The sequence below is a fragment of the Oryctolagus cuniculus genome, chromosome 12, assembly GCF_964237555.1.
Source record: "Oryctolagus cuniculus chromosome 12, mOryCun1.1, whole genome shotgun sequence".
Lineage (NCBI taxonomy): Eukaryota > Metazoa > Chordata > Mammalia > Lagomorpha > Leporidae > Oryctolagus > Oryctolagus cuniculus.
The window spans coordinates 43522931-43548003 of NC_091443.1; the positions used below are offsets into that span (position 1 = coordinate 43522931).

Consider the following 25073-nt stretch of genomic DNA (forward strand, 5'->3'; position numbering starts at 1 on the left):
CTCCTGGCTTCAGATTGGCACAGTTCTGGCCGTTGCAGCCAACTGGGGAGTGAACCTGCGGATGGAAGACCTCTCTCTTTCTCTCTCTCCCCTCTCTCTTTCCCCCTCTCCCTCCTTCCCTCTGCCTCACTATAACTCTGCCTTCCAAATAAATAAATCTTTAAAAAAAGAAAAATATAACAAAAATCTTTTTCCTGCCTCATATAACTAAGGAATAAAATAATATATGTGAAATATTTTAAGTTTTTTTAAAAAAATTTGTTTGTTTATATGAGTTACAGAGAGAGAGAGAGAAAGAGAGAGAGAGAGAGTGCTTCCATCCACTGATTCATTCCCCAAATGGCTGCAATGACTAGGGCTGGGTTAGTCCAAAGCCAGGAGCTTCAACCAGGTTTTCCATGTGGGTGGAAGGAGCCCAAACAGTAGGGTCACCCTCCACTACTTTTCCCAGGCCATTGGCAAGGAGCTGGATGAGAAGTGGAGCAGCAGGGCCAATGCTGTGGCATAGTGGGTAAAGCCTCCACCTGCAGTGCCTGCATCCCATATGAGTGTTGGTTCAAGTCCCAGCTGCTCATCTTCTGATCTAGCTCTCTGCTATAGCCTGGGAAAGCAGTAGAAGATGGCCCAAGTCCTTGGGCCCCTGCACCTATGTGGAAGACCTAGAAGTTGTTCCTGGCTCCTGGCTTTGGACCAGCTCAGCTCTGGCCGTTGTGCCCATCTGGGGGAGTGAACCAGTGGATGGAAGACCTTTCTCTCTCTTTCTTCCTCTGCCTCTGTGCCTTTCAAATAAATAAATAAATCTTAGAAAAAAAAAAAAAGTGCAGCAGCCAGATACAAACTGGTGCCCACATGAAATGCAGGCACCACAGGTATTGGCTTTACTTGCTAGTCCACAATTCCCCTCCCCTTTTGAACAAGTCTAATGCACCACAAGTGTGTACAGTATTGTTATTATGACTGCAGTTATCATTGACCACAGTAACAGCTGTCAGAGCTATGGACCTATCCTTGGTATAAATGATCTTTCCCTGAAAATCTTACAACACAGAAAGGCTACATGCCTGGGGCCTGTGTTTACCTGGAGGTTGTGGGGTTCCTTCTGTCTGTAGTGGGAGCCTCAGTTTGAACCTAAGGTCTCTCTCCAAAGGATGTTGAACTTGCAGTACCAGTGCATGTGACCTTGCTTGGAAATAGAGCCTTAGCAGATGATCAAATTAAGGTGTGGTCATTAGTGTGGGCTCTAAACCAAAATGAATGGTATCCTTGTAAAAAGGGAAGACTGAGACAGACACAAACTTACAGACATGGAGAGAATGGTATCTACAAACCAAGGAATGCCTGGAGCTACCAAAAGCTTAGACAAATCCTCCCTCATAGGATAAACCATCCTGCCAGCCCCCAGAGTTCAGATTTCTGCTTCCAGAAGCGACAGAATACATTTCTGTGGTTGAGGCCACCCAGCATGTGAGGCTTCATTACAGCAGTCCTAGCAAACTAATACAGCCTCCCAGTGACACACTGCCTGCTCCTTCTGCCCCTGAGAGGGGGTACTCCTCTAACCCCCATCTTGGGTCAAGGCTGGGGGGAAGAAGGTGGGAGAGTTCTGAGCCCAGGACAACCAATCCAAGGCACCAGGATTGGTGCAGCTGGGCTCAGGGAGATGACCTGGAAGCACCATGTTCTCAGACAATAGCACATTGCAATGGGTGGTGGGTTCCACTTTGGAAGTTCATGTAGACCCTGACATGTGGCAGCCATCTTGAGTTGTGTATAGGAAGAGTAAGCAGAGGAAACTTGATAGGAGAATGGAAAGAGGCACAGCTAGGGAGGGGGAGGGAGAGGGAGAGGGGAGAGAGGGGGAGAGAGACACTAGCTGGGTCCTCCCTAAAGCCGGTTGTCTCTGGGTTCCCACATATGCCCTTTCTGTCCTCTGATGACTTGTCTGTTCTTTTTCTCATACCTGAAATGGCCTGAGTATGGCTCAAAATAGAAGAGTTAGTCCCTGGAGGATGCTACCTTATACAGCTGTGACTGAGACATTTTACTTGGTTCAGCTTCCCATGTTTCTTGTCTTAATCTGAGAAAAAGTGGAGCAGTGAGCGTTTTTATTTTTTAAAAAGATTTTATTTATTTATTTGGGAGGTAGAGTTACAGACAGAGAAAGGGAGAGACAGAGAGAGAGGTCTTCTATCCACTGGTTCACTCCCCAGATGGCTGCAATGGCCAGAGCTGAGCCACTCCAAAGCCAGGAGCCAGGAGCTTCCTCCTGGTCTCCCATGCGGGTGCAGGGGCCCAAGCAGTTGGGCCATCCTCCACTGCTTTCCCAGGCCATTGGCAGAGAGCTGGATCAGAAGAGGAGCATCTGGGACATGAACTGGCCTCCACATGGGATGCTGGTGCCACTGCAGGCGGAGGCTTAGTCTGCTGTGCCACAGCACAGGCCCCAGAATTTAAATCTTAGCAACTGCTTAATCTAACAGTCCTATGCCATTAGGCCCAAGGTGGAAGTGTTTTGGAACACTGTGATGGAGTGTAACTTCCAAAGAGGGAGAAATGTGGGGGTGGCAGTGGACACATAAGGCTAATGAGGGGCCTGCAGCTGGGGAGGGCTGTGCAGACCAGTGCTGAAGAGCCTTGCAGATCATCCTAAGCAGTTTCACCATTTACCTGGAAAAGGAACTTGATGGGCATTTTAGAGAGAGGACGACATCAGCAGATGTAGAATGGAGGGCAACCGGACAGGGGGTAGGGAGTGTAAGCAAGAGGCTATGGCAGGGATCCAGCTACGAGATGAAGGTGGCCTTAGATGAAGACCAGCCCCGGGATGAGGATGGAGGCAGAGATCAAGAGAAATGACATGAAGGTGATGGGCCTAGTGAGTGAGGCACTCCCCTAAGAGGGGAGGCAGGATAGAGGAAGACATGGTCTGTGAGGTGGCTGGGGACAGAGAGGCGAGCTCTGGGGCCAGGAATCAAGGGAGCAACCTTCCTACCCCGTATCACCCCAAGGCTCAGCTCCTGAGGCTAATGGTGCAGGTAGCCCAGTGCGGCCCATCCCTCAGGGACTGATGGTGTGAGCCATGCCCCCAGCCACAGACATGCTTCTCTCCAGGTGCTGCCTGCTCATGCCTTTCTAGTGCTCCGTGTTTGCACATCCAGGGGGATCAGAGCTCACATAATCATAATATGTGACAAAGGCCTCGGGATAAGCCACGTTAATGAAGACAAATGAAGCAGCCAAGTGCTGCAGCTCCCCGGGCTGTGCCCAGTGCACAGGGAGCTCCTTTATGGCTGCGGTTCTTGCCTTGCCCGACTGAGACGAGCCAGAAGCTGCATACCAGGGCGGGGGTGCTAGGGCCACTGCCTGGACAGCTCCAGCTGGGAGAAGGTGGTTGCTGGGGCTTTGAGGGAATTTTAAGAAGATTCTAAGAGCATGTTTACACACTTGTATGAAAGCTATCTTGAGGGAGATATGCGCGTAGAGATTAGCTGGAGACAGTGGTCTGATCCTGTTACATAAACAAGCTCATCAAGGGGGTGGCTGATTGGGAAAGTAGCTATTAGAATGTTCATTCCAGTCAGTGAGCAGCCCGCCCCAGAAGGCAGCTCCTCGCTGAATCCCCTTCTCCCATCTAAGGCCACTTAGACCATTACCCTCTTCTGTTTCTCTTTGTGACAGGAGAGAAACATTCAACTTTGAGACCCTCTCCTGGGGTCTCAAAACAGGCAGGTCCTGGAAACAGGCAGGTGTTTCTGATCCAGCAGCGAGGACCTGACCTGGTAAAGTAGCTATGGCTGTGGCCAGGCTCTACCCCACCAGGCCAGGGTTTGAGGCTCAGAACCAGTGCAGACAGCCCCTAGAGGTGCAAGACAGTGGTCTCATGTGCTTCTGTGAGGGAAGGTGAAGAAATGTCCATTTAACAGGCAGATCTGCTTGTTGTAAAAAGCACTGGCTGGCGCTGCGGCTCACTAGGCTAATCCTCCACCTAGTGGTGCCAGCACACCGAGTTCTAGTCCCGGTCGGGGCGCCAGATTCTTTCCCGCTTGCCCCACTTCCAGGCCAGCTCTCTGCTGTTGCCCGGGAAGGCAGTGGAGGATGGCCCAAGTGCTTGGGCCCTGCACCCCATGGGAGACCAGGATAAGTACCTGGCTCCTGCCATCAGATCAGTGCGGTGCGTCGGCCGCAGCGCGCCGGCTGTGGCGGCCATTGGAGGGTGATCCAACGGCAAAAACGAAGACCTTTCTCTCTCTCTCACTATCCACTCTGCCTGTCAAAAACAAACAAACAAACAAACAAAAAAACACAACACTGAGGCCTGGCAGCCGGAAGAATCCTGCAGTCATGGGCGTGGGCACTGTGTTATTCAAGAGCCTGCAGGAAGGACGGCCTCCTCTCCCTTCTCCCGAGGGGTGTCTCTGACAGGACATTAAAAAAATCCCTTATCAGAGTCTAAATGGAACGTTCTCAGAAATTTCCCGGCACAAATTAAACAAGCCAGTTTCATTAGGTCAATATGAAGGGGTTTGAAACTAATTAATCAGTGTAGTGATGAGATCAGCCAAAGACAGAGAGACAATGGAATGAAAAGTTGGCAAGCTGGTCAAAGGCCTGGGTTCAGACAGTGAGCTCACACTGGATCTCCTCCCCTGTGGAACAAATTCCAAGCGCTCAGTCAAAGAAAGTCGAGTTGGGTGACAAATCTGCTGTCGCCAGCAATATTCTTCAGGGAATACTCTCTTAATGACACTCAGATTGATTTTCCATTCCTGGAAGAGACAGAAAGATGTGGAAGTGATCAGAAAACATAAATATCTTCTAATAAAACCAGGCAGGCTGCTGGAGGAATACATGTGTACAGGGGAAATAAACAATAAAAACACTGCTCTTTGGGGACACGAGTTTCCAGCATCGATAGAGTGTGTGGGAGCCAATCAAGCTGGGATGGAAACAGCGTGGTGCCTCTCCGTCACAGTATGGAGCTAGCAGCCACACCCTCCTGGTGCGGGCAGAGGAGGAAACTCACAGGGAGGCCCAGGGCTCATCTCTCTGGCTTGTCTCCTCCTCTCCTCAGACAAAAGATTGGGCAAGATGAACTCTCAGCCTCCTTGTGGCGTTCCGATACCACTCTTTGGGACCAGTCCCGAGCTACCGTGCAAGGTGGCCAGGTCAGTGTCAACCAAGAGCTGGCAACAACTGTGTTGTGGGAAGGAACAAGGTGGGACTCCTGAATCAGAGCTGGAGCTGGACTCAACCAATCTCACCACTCCATTTATCAGAATCATCCCAGACCCTAATCAAATGTCACCACACTGCTTTATACTTGTGTGGCACCTTGCCAGTCATGTAGTGGCTCAAATGTACATTCCCCCCACCCCCCTGTCCTGTATCTTCTGGAGCAGGGAAAAGCCATCAGCTTTTGGAACCTGAAAGAATTTGGTTCAACTACCTGTTATACCACTAGCTGGTTGTGTGAGTCTAGATGTTTATTTCCATACAATGATATGTTAGGTAGCCAATAAGAAGAATGGAGTGGCTCTATAGGAACTCACATGAAAAGATGTTCATGATACATTATGTTAAAGTAAATAGCAGGGGTTGGTGTTGTGGTGTAGCTGGTTGAGCCACCGCTAGGGATACCCACATCCCATATTGGAATACCTGCTTCTGATCTGTCTTCCTGTTAATGTGCACCCTGAGGCGGCAGATGATGACCCAAGATGGAGGGTCCTGGCTCCTGCCTTTGACCAGACCCAGCTCTGGCTGTTGCAGGCCTTTGGGGAGTGAATTGGCAGATGGGAGACATCGGTCTTCTTCACTTTCTTTTAAATAAATAAACTAAAAAAAAAATAAATAACAGTAAATAGTAGACAATAGGCCAAAACTCAGAAGCAACCTAGGTGCCCATTGATGGATAAATGGCTAAACAAAATGTGGTATATGCAGATAATAGCATGTTATTCAACCTTGAAAGGGAAGAGAATTCTGACATATCCTACAACATGGGTGAACCTCGAAGATATTATGGCAAATGAAATAAACCAGTTGCAAACAAATACTTTCTGATTCTGTTTGAATGAGATACCTAGGGTAGTCAAATTCATAGAGGCAAAAAGTGGAAGGGTGATCGTGAAGGGCTCAGAGGAGGGAGGAATGACAGGTGAGTGTTTTTCTAGGTGCAGGGTTTCAGTTTGGGGAGATAAAAAAAGTTATGAAGATGGATGGTGGCAATGGTTGCAGGACAATGTAAATGTACTTAATGCTGTGAACTGAACAACTAGAAATGGCTAAAATGGTGAATTTTATGTTCTATATATTTTATCACACTTTAAAAAATAAATGGCAGAATATACTAAGTCCAGCAAGATTCCATTGTGGTTACATTTTCTTGACTCTCCATATTCTCTGTGGATGGGGAAGTCTGAACAGCTGTACACCACACTGGCAAGTGGAATCTCTCTGGGGGGTGGGATAGCAAAGGTGTGGTAATGGATGGCATGATGGACAAGCTGCTTGTGTCTCAAGGCATAAAGACTTGCATTAAATTTTGACAGGCCAGCAGCAACAAATCCTGCTTCTCGAGGGCCTCTCGGGCTCAGATGGAAAAGGTATTCACCATTTCTGTTGTCACTCTGTGACTCCTTCAGGGGACGCTATGACTTTCTACCTTTTTTTTTTTAACACCATATATCATCCAAACTCCTTATCCTGATATTTAAAGTCCCTGTATAACTGGGATGCAAACTCCTACCATCCCTGTTAGCTGTCTCTGTGGCCAGGGTACCAATTCAATAGTCCCTGAGCATCGTTTCTCACTTCAGAGGCGCTGAGCAAGCCACTCCCTCCATAACCTCCCATCTATGTCCAGAGATCTCATCTATTCTTCCAGGACATCGTCTCTGAGTCCCTCAGGTGCAAATCTCCTTCCTCCCTCAGGACAATCCTCACGTGGGGCCCATCTTTGATTCATTTCATGTGTGAGTCTTCTCCCTTCCCCGCCATGGACCCCGTGTTCCCTGAGAGAAAGGACCAGGCCTTATGTAGCTTGGAATTCCCTGGGAACTCACTAGAGTGTAAGACCACAACTGCACAGTGCAATCTGCACAACCCTAAGAGCGGGTACCTCCTCCATCTCTGCACCCAAGGCACTCTGCTCACTCACCTCACCTCGCCTAGCTACCAGTCACTGAGGGCTCGGGAGCCAAGCACTGAGCTAAAGGAAGGGCCGTATCACTGCGCTTTGTCCTCCCAACAGTTCCATGATAGAGCTGTTATTATCTCCACTTCACAAATGAAGAAAACACAGCTTAGAAATTAAACAACTGGCTAACGATCCTACAGCGAAAGTCAGGATCGGCACTCAGGCCTGGCTGATTCCAGAGCATGTGGTCCCAATCATTGCAGTCGACTGCCTCACCCGTATACTCGCACACACAGCCATTCAATGCTTGTGCGGTTCACGAGTTTAAGAGGACAGAGGGCAGCTTCCTGCTGAGGGCACAGTAACTGTAGACCAGGGGCTAGAAGAAACCACACAGGGCTCTGGGCTCCTTTGGCTGGGCTGGGCGCTAGAAATATCAGTTTTGTTTCTGTTTTCAGCTTTCAAAAAGCAATTCCATGTGGCTTCTGTGGCTTTGCTATCTTCCTCAATTCATTTCAGACACCAATTTCTCTCCAGCAAAAACCAGGGCCCTGCTCATCTCTGCGGTTAAATCAGGAAAGAGGAGGGAGTGGCTAAGAAAACCTCGCAAGATTCTGACTTCAGAAACACGGGCGTGAAGGGACATGCCCTGCAGATCCGGGCACTACAGCTTCTGAGCTCTTGACGTACCCAGGGGAGAAGAACGCAGGAAGGACTCCAAGGCTGAGCCCACTCTCAGGGAAAGGACTCAAGACTATTAGCAAGCATCTCCCCCATGCTGGCCAGACCGGAGCTTTAAGCCAGTCAGGGAGGAGCCCGCCCGGGGGGAGGAGAAAAACCCGCTCTGGATAAAGGGACAGGGCCCAGCAACTGGACAGCAACAGGGAATGGAGCCTTAGATTTTCTGAGGTTGGAGAGTGACAGTGTGGGAAGAGAACAGCTGTTTCCCACAGTCCCCTGAGAAGGGTGTGGCCAACTGGCAGCTCCGAGGTCAAGGGGAGCCAGTGCACTTCCTTTCTCTGAGGTTTCAGGTATGCTACAATAAGTAAACGTTCAAACAGGGATGCAAACACTGTAGTGGACTTCAGAAGTTTCCATTGGGCAAATTAAGGCTTTCAAAACATAAAATCAGGGGCAGGCATTGGAGCAGCAGTTAGGATGTTGCCCACGTTCCATACTGGAGTCTCTGGGTTCAAGTCCTGGCTCTGCTTCTGATCTCAGCTTCCTGCTAATGCCCCTGGGAAGCCCCAGGTGATGACCCAAGTGCTCGGGTCCTAGCCACTCATGCAAGTGATCCAAACTGAGTTTTAGCTTCCTGGCTTCAACCAGGTCTAGTTCTGGCTGTTGCAGGTATTTGGGGAATGAATCAACCGATGAAAGATCTCTCTCTTAAAAATAAATGAAACAAAAAGTTTTCAAAAATGTATACAAAAGAGTGTAAGCATTCAATTTGCAAATAATCACAGAATTAATTTTAAAAATTTGTGGGCCATGTACTAAAGGCAGACGTAAGTTTAAAGCTGATGAACATCTCTGAGTGTCAGAGAGAGGGAGGGAGATACACACACACACACACACATCCACACAGATCCTCATCTGCTGGTTCACTCTCCAAGTGGGCACAACAGTCAGGACTTGGCTAGGCCAAAGTCAGGAACTAGGAACTCCACCCAGGTCTCCCACATGGTGACAGGGGCCCAAATATGGGCACCATCCTCCACTGCCTTCCCAAGAGCATTAGCAGCAAGCTGGATGGGAGTCAGAGCAGCCAGGACTTGAACCGCACTCCAGGATGGTATGCCTGCATCGTAAGTGGCAGCTTAACCCACTACACCACAACGCCAGATCCTGGAAATAAACACTTAAAAACCCAAATCTGAAGCTGCCTATGGGTGTGAGATCCCTACATGAAAAGCCTCTTCAGTGTGCCCCCTGGACAGATCCAAGAGAACCCCTCAACAGACCCTAAGTGTGGCCCCTGAGCCGCTGTGCAGGGTCAGGCTGGGGGACGAGTAGAGCAGCCCGTCCGGGCAGGTTCGGGCACATGGGAGGGAAACCAGAGCCTGGCGGTGTTGCCAAGTGTGCCAGCCTCCTGGGCCCACCCCATGGGTGCCTGCGCATGCCCCTCGCCGCCCTCCTGGCCTCCACGCCCCTCTGTCCTCCAGCCGACTTGGCTGCCGGCAGCAGGAAGGGAAGCAATGACAGTTACAAGATGCTGTCCTTTCACCTGAGGAAGGAACTTCTCTAGTCGGATGCAGAGGTGTCAGGGGAGGGGAAGGAATGGGAGAAACTTCTCATCTAGCCCCTGCAGTATTGTGAGCTTGCAACAGCACCAGAGGCTTGACTGGACTCTGGGCTCAGCATGCCATGTGACAGCAGGCTGCAGGAAGACGGGAGAGCAAGCCAGCCTGAACAACTGTCACTGCCTGCAAAGCAGGTGCATCAGTGGTGTTGGCAGTGGGGGCCCCAGCACATGCTCTCCCTCTGGGAGGTGCACTCAGACATGTGCAGCCTAAGGGACCACCAGCTGCACGCCTCAGGGGTCCTGCAGGAGGCCCACAGCTAGGTCTGTGACATCCAAGCAGGCCAGGCAGCCTGGGCACTGCAAGAGAAAGGGGTGGGGGCAGGGAGGAAACCCGAGTTCTTGGCTGCCGGAAGCTTTTCTATTTCCTGAAGACACAACCGGGAGCCTCAGGCTGTCTTCACTCCTGAGGAGCAAGGATTTCAGGAACAAAGGCCACACCCAGGCAGACTTGGGTGAGGCTGGGACTCAAAGTCCAAGGCCAGCCCTGACATGGGCAGAGAGATCATCTGCTGTAAAACCCAGTGTCTTCAGCTGGTACAGTAGGGTCTGCTTCCTGCCTCGCGGGTCTCAGCACCCTCCCTGCAGATGGAAAATATGAGACGTGGGGAGGGGGCGGGGTAGGGAGCCCCTTGGCTGGCCAGCCCTCAGCACCACGGTGGTAAACACCTGGAGAGAGGCCAGCCGTCTGGCGCCTTTAGCCTTCCATGTGTCCCCAGCCAAGATTCAGACCTGCATATTCTGGGCTCTTTCTGCCCCAGTTCACCCGAGCTTTAAATTATCCAGACCTGGGTCTGTCGACCAGGGGCTTACTTTGTCCAAAATGTCCCTCTGGCCCTAGACTGCCACCACAATATGCATTCTTACAAGTGGAGTGCTGAGGCAAAAGTGTGGGCCGGCGCAGTCTGGCCGCGCCTCGCCTGAGTCAGGCCGCGGCGCCACAACGTGCTCCTCCCTCCGGCGGTGCCCACGAGGCAGCAACGATCAGGTAAATTAGAGACCCCGCTGGAGCCAGCTAATCGTGGCAATTTAGGGAAAATAAGGCATATGCAGAGTCTGGGGGAATCAGTCCTGAGGTGGTCAAATCTCTCCTTCATTGGCTCATTCCAGAAACCACCCTGCATAATGAAAGATGGGAGATTATTCAGGAATGACAACCGGAACCACATCACAGAGTCTTGGAACACGCCTGTGATAATAGCAGTAGCGGTAATAACTAACGTGCTTCAGGCTATGCAACATCACTGGCTTACCACGTGCTGGGCAGTTCTAATGCCTTACAGGCACTTACCTGGGAACTTGATTTCCATGTGCACAGGAGGACCTCTCACTGCCAGGTGTCCCCAAGCAGTTCCCTGGAAGACACCCCTTGCTGTCTCTCCACTTCTGACACAGACCTGTTGCGACTCTCCAACCCCAGCGTTCTAGCTCATGCTGCAGTCACAGGAGCAGGTGCATAGGAGAAACGGACCGCAGGCACTGTGTAGTCTCTGGAAGGCAAGTCCTGTTTGCTTGCTGCTATTGTTCTTCCAGGGAGTGGGGGCTAGGAGCAGGGGTCACTCAATCTCTGGAAACACAATAATAAAATAAAATAAACTACATAAAAATCATTCAGAAACTGTGAAATCTAAAATTGTTGATCTCAAAGAAGTTGTGAGCAGAATGATGGTTATCAGCTGCTGCAGGGAGTGGAAAGGAGGGAGGGGTGGGGAAAGGCTGGTCAGCGGTGTGAGTTACAGTTAGATAGGAGTTAGAAGTTCAGTCATTCTATTGCAAAGTAGGATGACTATAGATAATGATGTACTGTACATACATATGCTTTTTTTTAAAGATTTATTTATTTATTTATTTGAAAGTCAGAGTTACACAGAGAGAGAAGGAGGGGCAGAGAGAGAGAGAGAGAGGTCCTTCCTCCCGATTCACCCCCCAGATGGCTGCAATGGCCAGAGCTGTGCCGACCCAAAACATAAGCCAGGAGCCTCTTCCCGGTCTCCCATGTGGGTGCAGGGTCCCAAGGACTTGAGCCATTCTTTACTGCTTTCCCAGGCCATAGCAGAGAGCTGGATTGGAAGTGGAGCCGCCGGGACTTGAACCAGCACCCATATGGGATGCTGGCACTGCAGGCGGCATCTTTACCTGCTATGGCACAGCGCTAGCCCCATAAAATATGATTTAAAAATTAGATTTAATATCCCCTCCATCAAGCACACATGCAGGGCCAGTGCTGTGATGTAGCAGGTAAAGCCACTTCCAGCAATGCTGGCATCCCATATGGGTGCCAGTTCGAGTGCCTGGGATGACAGTGGAGGATGGTCCAAGTGCTTGGGTCCTTGCACCCACGTGGGAGACTGGGAGGAGGCTCCTGGCTCCTGGCTTTGGATCTGTGCAGCTCCAGCTGTTGCAGCCAATTGGGGAGTGAACCAGCGGATGGAAGTCCTCTCTCTCTCTGCCTCTCCTCTCTCTAACTCTGACTTTGAAATAAATAAATAAATCTTAAAAAAAAAAAAAAAACAGCACACATGCCTTGCATGGTGCACATTAGGGTAAGTGTTGTTCCAATGCTAGCTTGCATGAACCATGTTTCTCTGGAGGAGCTGTCCCATTGGGGTAGGCAGTGCAAAGAGCTTCTGTAGCTGGGCACTGGGTGGTGGCTGCACAGCTGAGCACCGGTGCCTAGGGAGCTTCAGCGGCTGCATCATGTGTTGTCCTCTCGACGGACCTGCGAAGGTGGTGCAGCATCCCAATTACACATGAGAAAGCTAAGGTTCAGGGAGGTCAAGTGACAGCCTCACTATCATGCAGCCATTAAGATCGGAGCTTGGATGGAAGGCAGGCTTGCCTGACTCCAAGGACCACAACTCCAGACCAGATGCAAAGCAAGGTAAGGACAAGAGAGTGTCCAAAGTTATGCCCCATGGCTCCCAAATTACACATGTGATTGTAGAAACCTGCCAACTCCAGCCTTTCTGGTCTCCTTGTTTTCTCAATCCAGTTCCAATGCATGCTTTTTAGATGTGTCCCAAGTGGAGTCCGCCTTCAGCTGCAAAGAGCTGCTCAGACGATTGGAGCTAGCCCAACTGGTAGGTCTGAGAAAAAGCGTCACTTCCGGAGCCGTCGTCCAACAAGCACAGCTGGACTAGAAGGACCCAGATGCCTGTCCTGGTGCAGGAGGGCTGCCCCCAGTCCTGCTGAGCCTGACCAGGGGGTGTCCTGGCTATGGAAGCAGGCATCACTGGCTGGCACCCTGAGTCTGGAGGCTCTCTGGGAGCCCTCCTGAGTGCACATGAGCTAGCCTCTGTGTGGATTCACATCCCAAGGAGCCAACAGCGGTTCCGGGTCTGGCATGTCTAACAAATGCAGCACTCAAGCCTACGGCACTGCAATTGTTACCTCATGTTGTAAAGGCACTAAAGCTGCAAGCAATTAGCACTGCATCTGTAAGACCAGGGGGAATCGACCAAGAGAACAGGGGCTTAAAATGACTATTTTGGTCCATATGGAAAATTGGTAGGCTGTGTGCATGGTACACTCCTTTCAGATATGTTTTTTTTAAACCTTACATTTTTTAAAATTGGGGTTTTGAATGTTATTCCAGAAAAAGCAGCAGGATTCCTTTAACATCAGACAGAGATCTGTAAGTAAATTAAAAAGCTGTTGGAGCCTCCAGTAAGGAAATTAACATTATGAATGAACTTGGGCATTAGAGCAAATTAATCAAACTACATAAATTACAACTTTAATCAGTCATGGAATTTCAATACTCGAAAGGACCTTGGAAATTATCTGTCCTGAGAGCAAGAATTATGGAAAATAAATAGGCAAGTGGAGAAGAACCTCCAAACTAGAGAAATGCACAAAGAAACAAAGAGTCAGGAGGCAGCGTGCCTGGTGGTTTGAAAGCTTCTGGGGGTTTGCACCCACAGCCTGGCTTCGAAGCGAGGCTCTGCTTCTTGATGGTAGTATGAATAGGTTGAGCTGTGAACTCCCTGAGCAACAGTGTACACCTCTGTAAAACAGGTGCAAAATAAGGTGACCTCAAGTCTTAAAGGAGACCATTCATAGAGAGGGCTTAGAATGGTGCCTAGGACACCATATGGTGCCTGGGATATCAGCGCTCAGTAAATATTAGCTCCATGGAAAAGGAAACTCCACAGACAGAATCTAAGTGAGCCAGACTGGCGCTCTGTGTATCACTGTGCTCCTTCTGTTTCATCTGTGCATGAAGTAAAAGACAAAATGCAGTGCATGTAAGCACACAGAGAGCTGACCACAAGACACTTTTTATTTCTGGATGGCAGGGAACCACATTTCAGCTGTAAAGGAAGGTGGGCCTGAGAAGTGAGAGAAGAGGACCCGTGAGACCATGAGGCTCCCCTCCTATAAGGTTTACTGAGAGCTGCTTCCAATGGCCAACGTTCAGAATCCTGGGCGAATTCCTGGCCCAAAGGGGTTCAAAATGAATGAACAGCGACCTTGTTCTACTTTAGCCTGGAGAGGGACTTTGTGCTGCAATAGAAGTGACTGCACAGGAAAAGTTAGATGTTAACAATTAGAAATATCTTACACGGCCGGCGCCATGGCTCACTAGGCTAATCCTCCGCCTTGCAGCGCCGGCACACCAGGTTCTAGTCCCAGTCGGGGCGCTGGATTCTGTCCCGGTTGCCCCTCTTCCAGGTCAGCTCTCTGCTGTGGCCCAGGAAGGCAGTGGAGGATGGCCCAAGTGCTTGGGCCCTGCACCCCATGGGAGACCAGGAGTAACACCTGGCTCCTGGCTTCGGATCAGCGCGGTGTGCCGGCCGCAGAGCACCAGCCGTGGCGGCCATCGGAGGGTGAACCAATGGCAAAGGAAGATCTTCCTCTCTGTCTCTCTCTCTCACTGTCCACTCTGCATGTCAAAAAAAAAAAAAAAAAAAAAAAAGAAAGAAAGAAAGAAAGAAAAAGAAATATCTTACAGCACAACACGGATAACACTTACTGAAGGAAGGAGTGCAGCATTCTGGAAGAAGTGCAGTTCCTACAATAGAAAAAACCCTGAAGCTGTCAATGGGTACTGTGAGATCAAGGGGAGGAGAGGTAATCCCTTCAACCCTCAGTTTTCCCACACAGAAGTTGTTGTTAAAGGCCAGCAATGGCCTGCCACACTGCTGGTACCAAATACATACGCGTGTCTTCTTCCCATTTCTTCCACATTCATTAAATTCATAAACAGCTCTAGGGGCAGGTGTCTGGCATTGCAGTCAAGAAGTCACTTGGCACTCCTTCATCCCATACCAGACTCTGGTTTGAGGCCTGGCTTCCTATGAATACACTGTCTGGAGAGTTCCAGCTTCCTACTAATGCACACCCTAGGAGGTAGCAGGTGATGGCCCAACTAGAAGGGTCCCTCCTGCCCATGAAGGAGACCTGGTTTGAGTTCCTAGCTCCCAGCTTCAGCTTAGTTCAGCCCCAGCTGTTTTTGGGCATTTGAGGAGTGAATAGCAGATATAAAATCTCTCTCTCTCTCTTTGCCTTTCAACTAAATATAAATAGACATTTTAAAATTTAAAAATAAACAGTTCTATTTTTGAGCAGGAAAAGAGGGCTAGACTCACTTGACTGTGTATCTCACACTGATAGGAAGTGCAGCTGTTTAGACGGACACCCAGGAAGAGACAGCACTCTCCAGTCAGCAACAATGCACCTGAACTACAGAGGGAATTAGCTCTGGAATGCAAATTTCCCAAACGTATAGTGGCAGACAAGACAGCTGTAGAGCGAACAAGAGACAGGGGTCTTCACCCTATTTCTGCTAACTGGCTTTTTTACCTTAGGCTCCTCACTTAACATTTAACCTGTGTCTCTTGCTCCCAATCTATAGAATGAAGGCTTTCAGTAGACAATATCCAAAGGCCCCTAGAGCTTTCAAAATCCTATGTCTGTGGTTTGGCTCATGCTATTAAAAAAAAAAAAAAAAAAAGTGTGACTACGCTCAACTCCAACAGCCATAGGGCCTGACTTCAAGTCTTCCTCCTTGGTTCAAGCCATGCGTTGTGGCCTGGGCTGGTTGCTCCCTGTAGGTAGATATCATATATATTTTTTTTGACAGGCAGAGTTAGTGAGAGAGAGAGACAGAGAGAAAGGTCTTCCTTCCGTCGGTTCACCACCCCCAATGGCTGCTACGGATGGCGCATTGCGCCGATCCAAAGCTAGGAGCCAGGTGCTTCCTCCTGGTCTCCTATGCAGGGCCAGGGTCCAAGCACCTGGGCCATCCTCCACTGCCCCCCTGGGCCACAGCAGAGAGCTGGACTGGAAGAGGAGCAACCGGGACAGAATCTGGTGCCCTAACCGGGACTAGAACCTGGGGTGCTGGCGTAGCAGGTGGAGGATTAGCTTAATAAGTCGTGGCGCCAGCCTTGTAGGTAGATATCGTGCAAACAACATACAAATGAGCCAGGCTGCCAGCTGTCCCTGCTGTCCCTGCCCCTATTGCTCCCTCTGGAGCTCACCTGAAGCCATGTGAGCTGGGAAAACGTGGATCGGCCATGAAAAGAGGATCTGATTGTGAAAATGAGATTCCTGTTGAGTTTAGAGCAGCAAACATGCTCTAAAGACTGCTTTATAGCTAAATGATGCCTCATGAATTAAAAAAAAACCAAAGCATTACCACCCACAACTCTTCAGGGTGTCCTATGGCTGAAACAAATTTTACCAACTCCCATCTGACCCCACCCTCTAAACGTTTTATGGTTAGAATTAGCATGGAGGTGCATGCTAATCCTAGTCCTATACTCAAATCAGTGAAAGAGCGTAGGTTTTACAGAATTTTAAGATCTCACATACCTAACTATCTGATTCAGCACTCTAATCTTATAGTTCTCCCAACATCTAGCAGAGTTCTGTATCTAGTAGGCTGGAGCTCCTCAAAAACAGAAGTGATGCCTCCTTCCTTCCTACACTGAAATTGCTCACATTCATTTCCTAGGGCCACGATAATCAACTACTACAGACTAGATGGCCTAAAGCATAGGAATGTTATTGCCTGACAAGTCTGGACTTCTAAGATGAGGGTGTCAGCAGTGCTGGTTTCTTCTGAGGTCTCTGACCTTGGCTTGCAGATGGCCCTCTTCTCTCCTGCCTTCATCTGTCCACATCTCCTCTTCCTACCAGGATACAAGTCCGGTTGGATTCAGGCCCATCCTAATCATCTCATTTGCACTTAATTACCTCTTTAAAGACCCTCTCCAAATACATCACATTCTGAGGGACTGAGTTAGGACTCCAACACATTAAGGGGGAGGTGGGGGCAAATTCAGCCCATAACGCTGCTCAGCGAGTGTTGTATGAATGGTGGAAGCATGGATGCATGGTGCATGGATGGACGGACAACCAAGTGACCAACAGATACTGGATGGATTGAATGAACAACACAATCACTTGTGGAGACTGGGTTTTGCTGCAACGTCTTCTCAAAGGTTTTAATCCAGTCTTAACATTTTTAACAATTATTGCTCATTAAACTCTTCCAAGCTGACAAAAAATGGCCATCTGCAGACTTACCAATGCTACTTTCTCTGTCCTAATCATTCTTGTCTTTAATGGCTTCCTATAGCCAAGAGAAAATCAGCATTTGCCTGTAAAAATAACTACTACCTTTTCTATAACTACCTACATACTTGGTCTTCACATTAAGAAAACAGAAAGAACTAAGAGAACAGTTTTAGATCTGTTGTTTGATATTTCAGTATTTGTTTGCTTTTAACTGAACCTGGCTATACTCAATTTCTACATTGTTTTAGCACTTTGATTCCATTTAATAGATTATAGAAATGCCCATACAGAATTATAGGGAAGAGGAAAATGTCTACCACGGACATCAGACAATCTCTTTCCTGAGTCACCTAGTCACTCTGAGTGTTTATTACATCCCTAATGACATAAAAATTCACAAACCAACCCTCCATTACCATGGTTCCTTTTGTATTTTTCCCTCAGGCTATAGAATGAACTTGGTCATATGGAAAGCTACCAAGGTCATTGTGGATGCTTCTGGTCAGGGGTTAGACAGGTGCCTCTGCACCTATGCCCTGCTCTGTCCTGCCCTGCCCTGAGTCCTGTGCTGGGAATCTGATTGAGAACTTTCCTAGCACCAGCCTACATCACAGCAGGAAGTGCCGCCTGTGGTCACACCCAGCCATAATGAATGAACTGTTTCATGAGCCTGATTCACTGGTGTATGAGCCCATGTGGGCATTCATTCATTTATTCACTCCTCATTCATCCATTCTCCACTGGAGATCTTGCTTAACAGATAAGCCATAGCATAATTGTCCCTTGAAGCAAATGTGGTAATTTTTTAAAAGTCCCATTATGATTCAGAACATTTCTGTGCTTCTAAATAACGGAGAGAGATAGACGGATAGTGTCAGTTGTGGCCGTATAGCATGTGAGTTAGGTATTCAAATTTAAACTTAAATTTATTGTGGTTCTTTGTCAGTGACAATGATGAGTAATCTTGCCTCTGACCCTTGGACAGACTGGCCACTCTAAACTTAGAACTCACCCATGCGATTGTCCCTCTGCTGCCTTCCCCCGAGTCTTCCTGGGGTGAAGCAGAGTGAATGAAGATTCTTGACTGAATACCCATGCAGAATGAGTCCATGAGGCTTGAAGTGCCCCACCCCACCCCCACTCCCACCTGCAGCGTTCTCTCCCAATCCTGCACAGCAAGACATTCCTCTTAGGAGCTGGTCAAACACATTCATGTGCTATAAAACTTCTTGTTAGGGACTCAAGCCAAGTGACCTCTGATCTGTCTTGTCTGCCTCTCTTTGAAAAATGTGCTTTCACTGTCCTGTTTCAGACATGTTTTACTGTAAACCACTTCACATTCTTTTGGAGAGTAGGTGGCACGCACGCCATAGTTGAAGAAAGCCTTCAAGCCAGCATGATCTTTCCAGTGTCAGAGACATTCAGTGAGGAGGAGGTGACGGGGAGAGCTGGGTCCCCTCGGGCACACCAAACTGGGGCACCTGTCACTCCCATCGTCAGGCCTTGTGCCCTGCAGGCTGAGGGACGGTGGAAGAACCATGCAGAGGCCTGTTCAGAGACCCTTTCTGCCAGAAGCAGGGCTCCTGATTCACTGGAGCCTGACAATTTCACGTCACAGGAGGACAGGATGCAGCCAAGAGTTGCTGCTTGGTCCTATTTTTGGCCCGTGAGGAAGAACCAGCAGGATGACAGCCTGGAAGTGACTGGCACTTGGAGTGAAATGGGACCTTGTCATCATACGATTTGCCAGAGCCATGGAAGAGAATCTGAATACTTTGTGTTCCCAAGACAGGAGGAAAGCAGAGCTCCACAAGTCCTGAGTAAAGAAGGTGAGTCAGTGAATTACGCAGAGGGCAGCAGGAGATGGGGGATAAAGTACGCTCGGGAGCCTGCATAGACCTGAGTCAGGCTCCGGGCCCTGCTCTTCCAGGTGTGCAAACATCACCTCCCTCTCTCTCAATCTCCCCATATGTAATCATGCATAATAAGATCTACCTTATAGCTGAGTGTGAGTGCCTGAATCATGGTAAACACTCCATAATGGTTAGCTATTGTCATTGTAGTGCTTACCACTATGTGTAAGACACAAAGCTCCATTCTCTTTTGACTTCATGGCCAGAGACTCTGCTCATGTAGAACCTGGTATAGAAGGATTGGAGGCTCCACATAACTCAGTGCTCACTGTCCCTTCATATACACTTTTGGAGAGGAAGAAGACAGTGAGTATTGAAGACACCACTATGTCTCCATGAGATTCTATTTGGCAAGGACACTTAGAAAGGCAGGAAGGGACTGCAGCCAAGAGCAGATACAAAGGAGTGGCAGGGAAAAAAAAAGAATGCAGTCAGCCAAGTGGGAGGTGAGGGCTGGGATCATACATCCCTAGAACCACGGCGAGAGCAGGAATATGTTCAGAACAAGAGAAAGGACAAGAGAAGTGCTGGCCTGCAGCTTGGGGAAGATGCCACAGTCAACTTACAGAGAAAGCAGAATTACTCTGCTCCTACATTGTTTCCATCTTCTCTATCAAGAATGATCTTTGAGCCAGAAAGGAGAGCAAAAACATGGCTAAGAGGAAATTAATGTCTGAGATGGTGAGGAGGTAGGAGGGGAGCACCTGGCTGCCGCAGGGAAGCCTTTAGCCTCAGACAAATTACAGCTCAGCACTGTCTACGAAAACCAAAAACCGAAATGCTCACTGCAAAAGGGACAGTAAAATAAACAGCCCCAGGCCCCTAAGAGAGTAACAATTCATATGACGGGCATTTGGCACAACAGTTAAGCTGCTGCTTGGGACACCTGCATGCCATATGGGAGTATTTGGTTCAAGTCCCAGCTCTGCTTCTGATTCCTCTTGGGTTTCTCGCTATGTAACCTGGGAGAACGCAGGTGATGGCTCCAGTGGTTGGGATCCTGCCACCCACGTGGGAAACCTGGATTGAGTTCCCAGCTCCCTGCTTTAGCTGGTTCAGCCTCAGCTGTTGGGGGCATGGAGGCATTTGGGGAGTGAAGCATCAGATAGGAGATTCTCTCTCTCTCGCACCACTCTCGCTCTCGCTCTCTCTTTCTCTCTCCTATCTTTCTGCCTTTCAAAGACATTTTTAAAAAATAATAAGTCATGACTACAATATCTGACATTATCTGAAAATGGCAATACAATAATATTCTCATATATGTGAGTTTATGAAGCATGCTAGAACGTCTAGAAACTCACAGAGACAAATATCTCTATTTATTAACAGATTTAGCAAAGCTCAAGCAGAAATTAGTCACTGTGTTGCTACAGGAAGATGAAGGCTGTCCAGATTAACCTCACCTCCTTTGACAGAGGCAACCCTGGGGGTTCCTGGAACTCAGGTGCTAACTTTGTTCCACAGACATTGTCATGTTAGGAAATGGTAACACACCAGGCTGCACAATCTCTCTGCGGCCCAAGTAGGAAAAAAACGCAGGCTCCATGACAGCACTCCATGAGCACTGCAGAGGCTCAGAGGACTGGGCACCAGGGTCATATTTGTCTCTAGAAGGGTTCTAAGGGCATATGACTCAGTCTTCAGTGAGGCTTTGCACAGACAATGGTCACCAGTGGCAGGACAAAGGAAGTCTGCTGACACCTGCTGGGAGAGAGACCAGGAGGCAGCTGGGCAGGTGCAGAGGCCTGAGCACCCAGGCTGTGTCATGTCAAGGAAGTTACTTACACTCTCGGACTTGATTTTCTCATCTGAGAAATGGGGGAGGGGATAACTGAATCTATAATAATTGCATCTATTGTACAATATGAGGCTAAATACAGCATTTAGAACAATACCTGACTATGAAAGTTATTTTTGTGAATAGGATCCCAACCACCTCCAAAATGAAACCTACAAAGATATTTACAACCTAAAAGTCTAACAACAGAGGGTCAACAGTATATACATATGATGAAATATTACAGCCAATAAAATTATGTTACAAGCAACAAAAGCAAAAATAAACAAGGGAGACTACATTAAATTCAAAAACTTCCACATAGAAATGAAGCAATCAACAAAATGAGAAGGCAGCTAAAGGACTAGGAGAAAAAAATACTTACAAACCACACATCTGATAAAGGATTAATATTCAGATATATATAAGGAACTCAAGAGAAAAAGCAAACAACCCAGTTTAAAAATGGGCAAAAGACCTGAAAGACATTTCTGAAAAAAGTTATAGAAAAATGGCCAACAGGTATACGAAGAGGTGCCCTGTCACTAATCAACAGGGAAATGGGAACCAAAATCACAATGAGATGTCAACTCATACCTGTTGTCATGGCTACTATCAAAAAGATAAGAGAGAGGCCAGTGTTGTGGCATAGTGGGGCTACTGCCTGTGATGCAACCTCACCCCATAAGGGTGCTGATTCAAGTCCCAGCTGCTCTACTTCTGATGCACCTGGGAAAGTAACTGACGATGTTCCAAGTCCTTGAGCCCTTGCCACCCACGTGAGAGACCCAGATGGAGTTGCAGGCTCCTGGATTTGACCTGACCCACTCCTGGCTGTTGCAGTCATTTTGGGAATGAACCAGTGGATGGAAGATGTCTTCCTCTGTCTCTCCTCTCTCTGCCACTGCATCTCTCAAATAATAAATCTCTTTTTCTAAAAAAAAAAAAAAAAAGACAAAAGATAAGTGTTGGTGGTGATGTGGAGAGAGGGAACCCTTATGCACTGTTGGTGGGAAGGTAGATTGATGCAGCCATCATGGAAATCCATTTGGAGGTTCCTAAAGAAATTAAAAACAGAATTACCTTCTTTTTCAGAAATCCTTCTTCTAGGTGTAAATCCAAAGGAAATGAAATCCCCCCACCTTATAAAGATATCCGCATTCTCATGTTCATTGTAGCATTAGTTACAATAGACAAGATAGGGAAACAATTCGAGTCCATCGCACACATAGACACAAAAACACACACACTCTCCACTGGGATATTATTCAGCCTTTTAAAAGAAGGAGATCCAGGCTGGCGCTGCGGCTCACTAGGCTAATCCTCTGCCTGCGGCGCCAGCACCCCAGGTTCTAGTCCCAGCTGGGGCACGGATTCTGTCCTGGTTGCTCCTCTTCCAATCCAGCTCTCTGCTGTGGCCCAGGAGTGCAGTGGAGGATGGCCCAGGTGCTTGGGCCCTGCCCCTGCATGGGAGACCAGGAGGAAGCACCTGGCTCCTGGCTTCGGACTGGCGCAGCGCCGGCTGTAGCGGCCATTTTGGGGGTGAACCAATGGAAGGAAGACCTTTTCTCTCTGTCTCTTTCTCTCTCACTAACTCTGCCTGTCAAAAAAAAAAAAAAAAAAAAAAAGAATTAAAAAAAAAGGAGATCCTGCCATTTGCAGCAACATGGATGAGGACATTATGCTAAACAAAGTAAGTCAGACATAGAAAAATATTTCATGATGTCACATATGTGTGTAATCTAAAAACAAAAAAAAATCAAACACACAGAAACAGAAGGCAAAACAGTGGTCCCCAGGGCTGGGGGAGGGAGACTGGGATGTTGACGGTCAAAGGGTATCAAAAAACAAGTCGGGCTGGTGCCGTGGCTCACTAGGCTAATCCTCTGCCGCCTTGCGGCACCAGCACACCAGGTTCTAGTCCCGGTCAGGGTGCCAGATTCTGTCCCGGTTGCCCCTCTCCCAAGCCAGCTCTCTGCTGTGGCCAGGGAGTGCAGTGGAGGATGGCCCAAGTGCTTGGGCCCTGCACCCCATGGGAGACCAGGAGAAGCACCTGGCTCCTGCCATAGGATCAGCGCGGTGCGCAGAGACCACTGGAGGGTGAACCAACGGCAAAGGAAGACCTTTCTCTCTGTCTCTCTCTCTCACTGTCCACTCTGCCTGTCAAAAAAAAAAAAAAAATCAATAAATAAAAACAGAATCCTGTTAGAGAAGCAGAGTTAGTGCAATGAACTGAGTCCCTCCAGGATGAGGAGCGTGATGGAGGCAGAGGTATCGTTTGGAGAAGGCGCTCTCTGAGGACATGGGGTCTGAGTGGGAAGAGCAAAGGCCCTCAACAGGAAAGGGCACGCATTGGACAGAAGCTGAGGCGGCTGGGGCAAGTGGGCTGGGGGAGTCTGGAAGGCACTGAAGCTGGAGAAGCCACATCAGGCAGGGCCCTGCAGGCCAGAGAAAGCATGACTGGTTTCATTTTACATGAGGGAGAGGCGACGCGAGGACGTTGAGAGCTGAGAGCTATGATTTTCAAGAATCACACTGGTTATTTTTATAGAGAATAGACAGAAAAATGGAAGCAGGGAAACCAATTTTAAGGAATAATAGACTAGTAGTTTTGAAATCATTTAGGAAAGAAAAGGTAGTAACTTAGATCCAGAGAAAATGGTGAAAAATGCAGACTTAGAATATATTCTACATCATGCGGTCCCAATATTATAACAAATAAACACACACACACACACTCATACACACACTGGAAAGAAGGGTCTGCAGATGGTCATAGTGGTTAACTCTGGATCATGCTATTCATGGTGACTTTAATTTCCTCCTTTTCACTTTTCTGCATTTTGTCAAAGTTTCTACCACAAACATGCACTATTTAAGCAATCAGAAGTGAAAAAGGACATTCTTGAAAAAGAGAAAAATCAAGGACAGGCTCAATGAGGTATGGATCAGCAACAGCCTAAGTAAAGAGACGTCTGGGATTTGACTGGCAGCACGTTCAATGTCAGCTGACAGGGAAGTGGCCATCTAAACAAGGAGTGCCTGCCAAAGCTGCAGGCATAGGGCACTGTGCTCTGTGTTAGGAAGGGGCTGTTCCTTTCCACTCTGCTATGTTGGAGTTCACCTGATGGAGCACATGTGGTCTTGGGCTTCCCAGTCTAAGATCTAACCGAGCTAGAGCAGAGTCAGGACTGCCAACATGATAGCACTGAGCACTCACTCTGCTCCAGGCATTTTAAACTGTGATGTAGCTCAGATAGTATATGGCCACTTGATTCACTTAGGATGTCCAATGATTCACTTAGGAAACCTGGTTGTGTTCTTGGCTTGCAGCTTCGGCCCAGTCTCACCTTAACTATTGCAGGTCTTCAGGAAGTGAACAAGCAGGTGGGAGATCTCTTTGTGAGCTCAGTGAGCAAGTTAAAAAAAAAAAAAGTCCTAGGTGCTATATGACTTTGGACATGCTACTAAGACTTCCTAAGCCTCAGTTTCCTCATGTAGTCAAAGGAGGATGTTTTTGTAGATGAGGTTGTTTAAAATTAAATTAATTAACACATTAGAGCAGCTGGCATAGTGCTTATAAGCTCAATAAGCATTAGCTAATGTTAAAAATGTGAGATCACTCAGTAAGTAAGTATGAGAGCCAACGGAGAAGAGTCTGAGGGTCTGCATGGTTATTTGGTGAAGATCTGTCCCATGGAAGAAGGCAGAGGCTCAGACTGACTTCAGGAAGCTGGACCAGATTCAGCAAACATGGCGGTTACAGCGTGTCCAGTAGGATGCAACCTGCATTCGGTTAGGGGGGCAATGTCACTTCCTTTTCTGCCAAAGAGGACACAGACCATCCTCACCCAAAGAAGAGTCATTTAGTGGACATCTTAGTTATGATGCTGTGAGATGCTAAAGCCCTACTCCCCTGGAAGGGAGAACCTGGTAGAGTAACCTGGTAGAGTAACCAGGTAGAATATGTGGGCCTGACAAAGCATGCCCCTCCAACAACATCCCTTGTGAGATGCAGAGCTCATCTCTGATGAGAGGTGGAATGACTATCTGGAAATCAAGGAGCTTCCTGGGAGTTGACATTATTAGCACCTTCCTGATGGGTTGTGATAGACCCCCCCACCCCCAACCCACCTCTGCAACACCTTCTGTAGAAAAGGACACCTAACACCAAAGGGGAAACTTAGCACAAGAAAGGAGGTAGCCAGTAGCTGGGTCTGCTTGTCATAGGTTACCAGCAGGTGGACAGTTGCAGACGTTGGGGCAAGCTGGTTCCAACATGGCCCAGAGCTGAGAATGGAAACTCTTCTGGATGAGAGGGTAGCTTGAAAGCAAGGATGGTCACTGTGGACTAAAGGAGCAGCCATCTTGGAGCCCAAGCACTCAGTACATGCCAAGGACTTAGGTCACTGTGAG

The 25073-nt window shown here is 48.3% G+C and overlaps 1 long non-coding RNA gene across 1 annotated transcript; it reads right to left on the reverse strand.

Annotated features, from left to right (window-relative positions):
- Positions 1-2102: 2102 nt before the first annotated feature.
- On the reverse strand, positions 2103-21591 carry LOC127483812 (uncharacterized). Its single transcript, XR_011380772.1, has 3 exons — positions 14416-21591; positions 10732-11007; positions 2103-4766 (listed from the first exon to the last, which is right to left on the reverse strand). It is a non-coding gene; the product is annotated as an uncharacterized lncRNA (long non-coding RNA).
- Positions 21592-25073: the final 3482 nt, after the last annotated feature.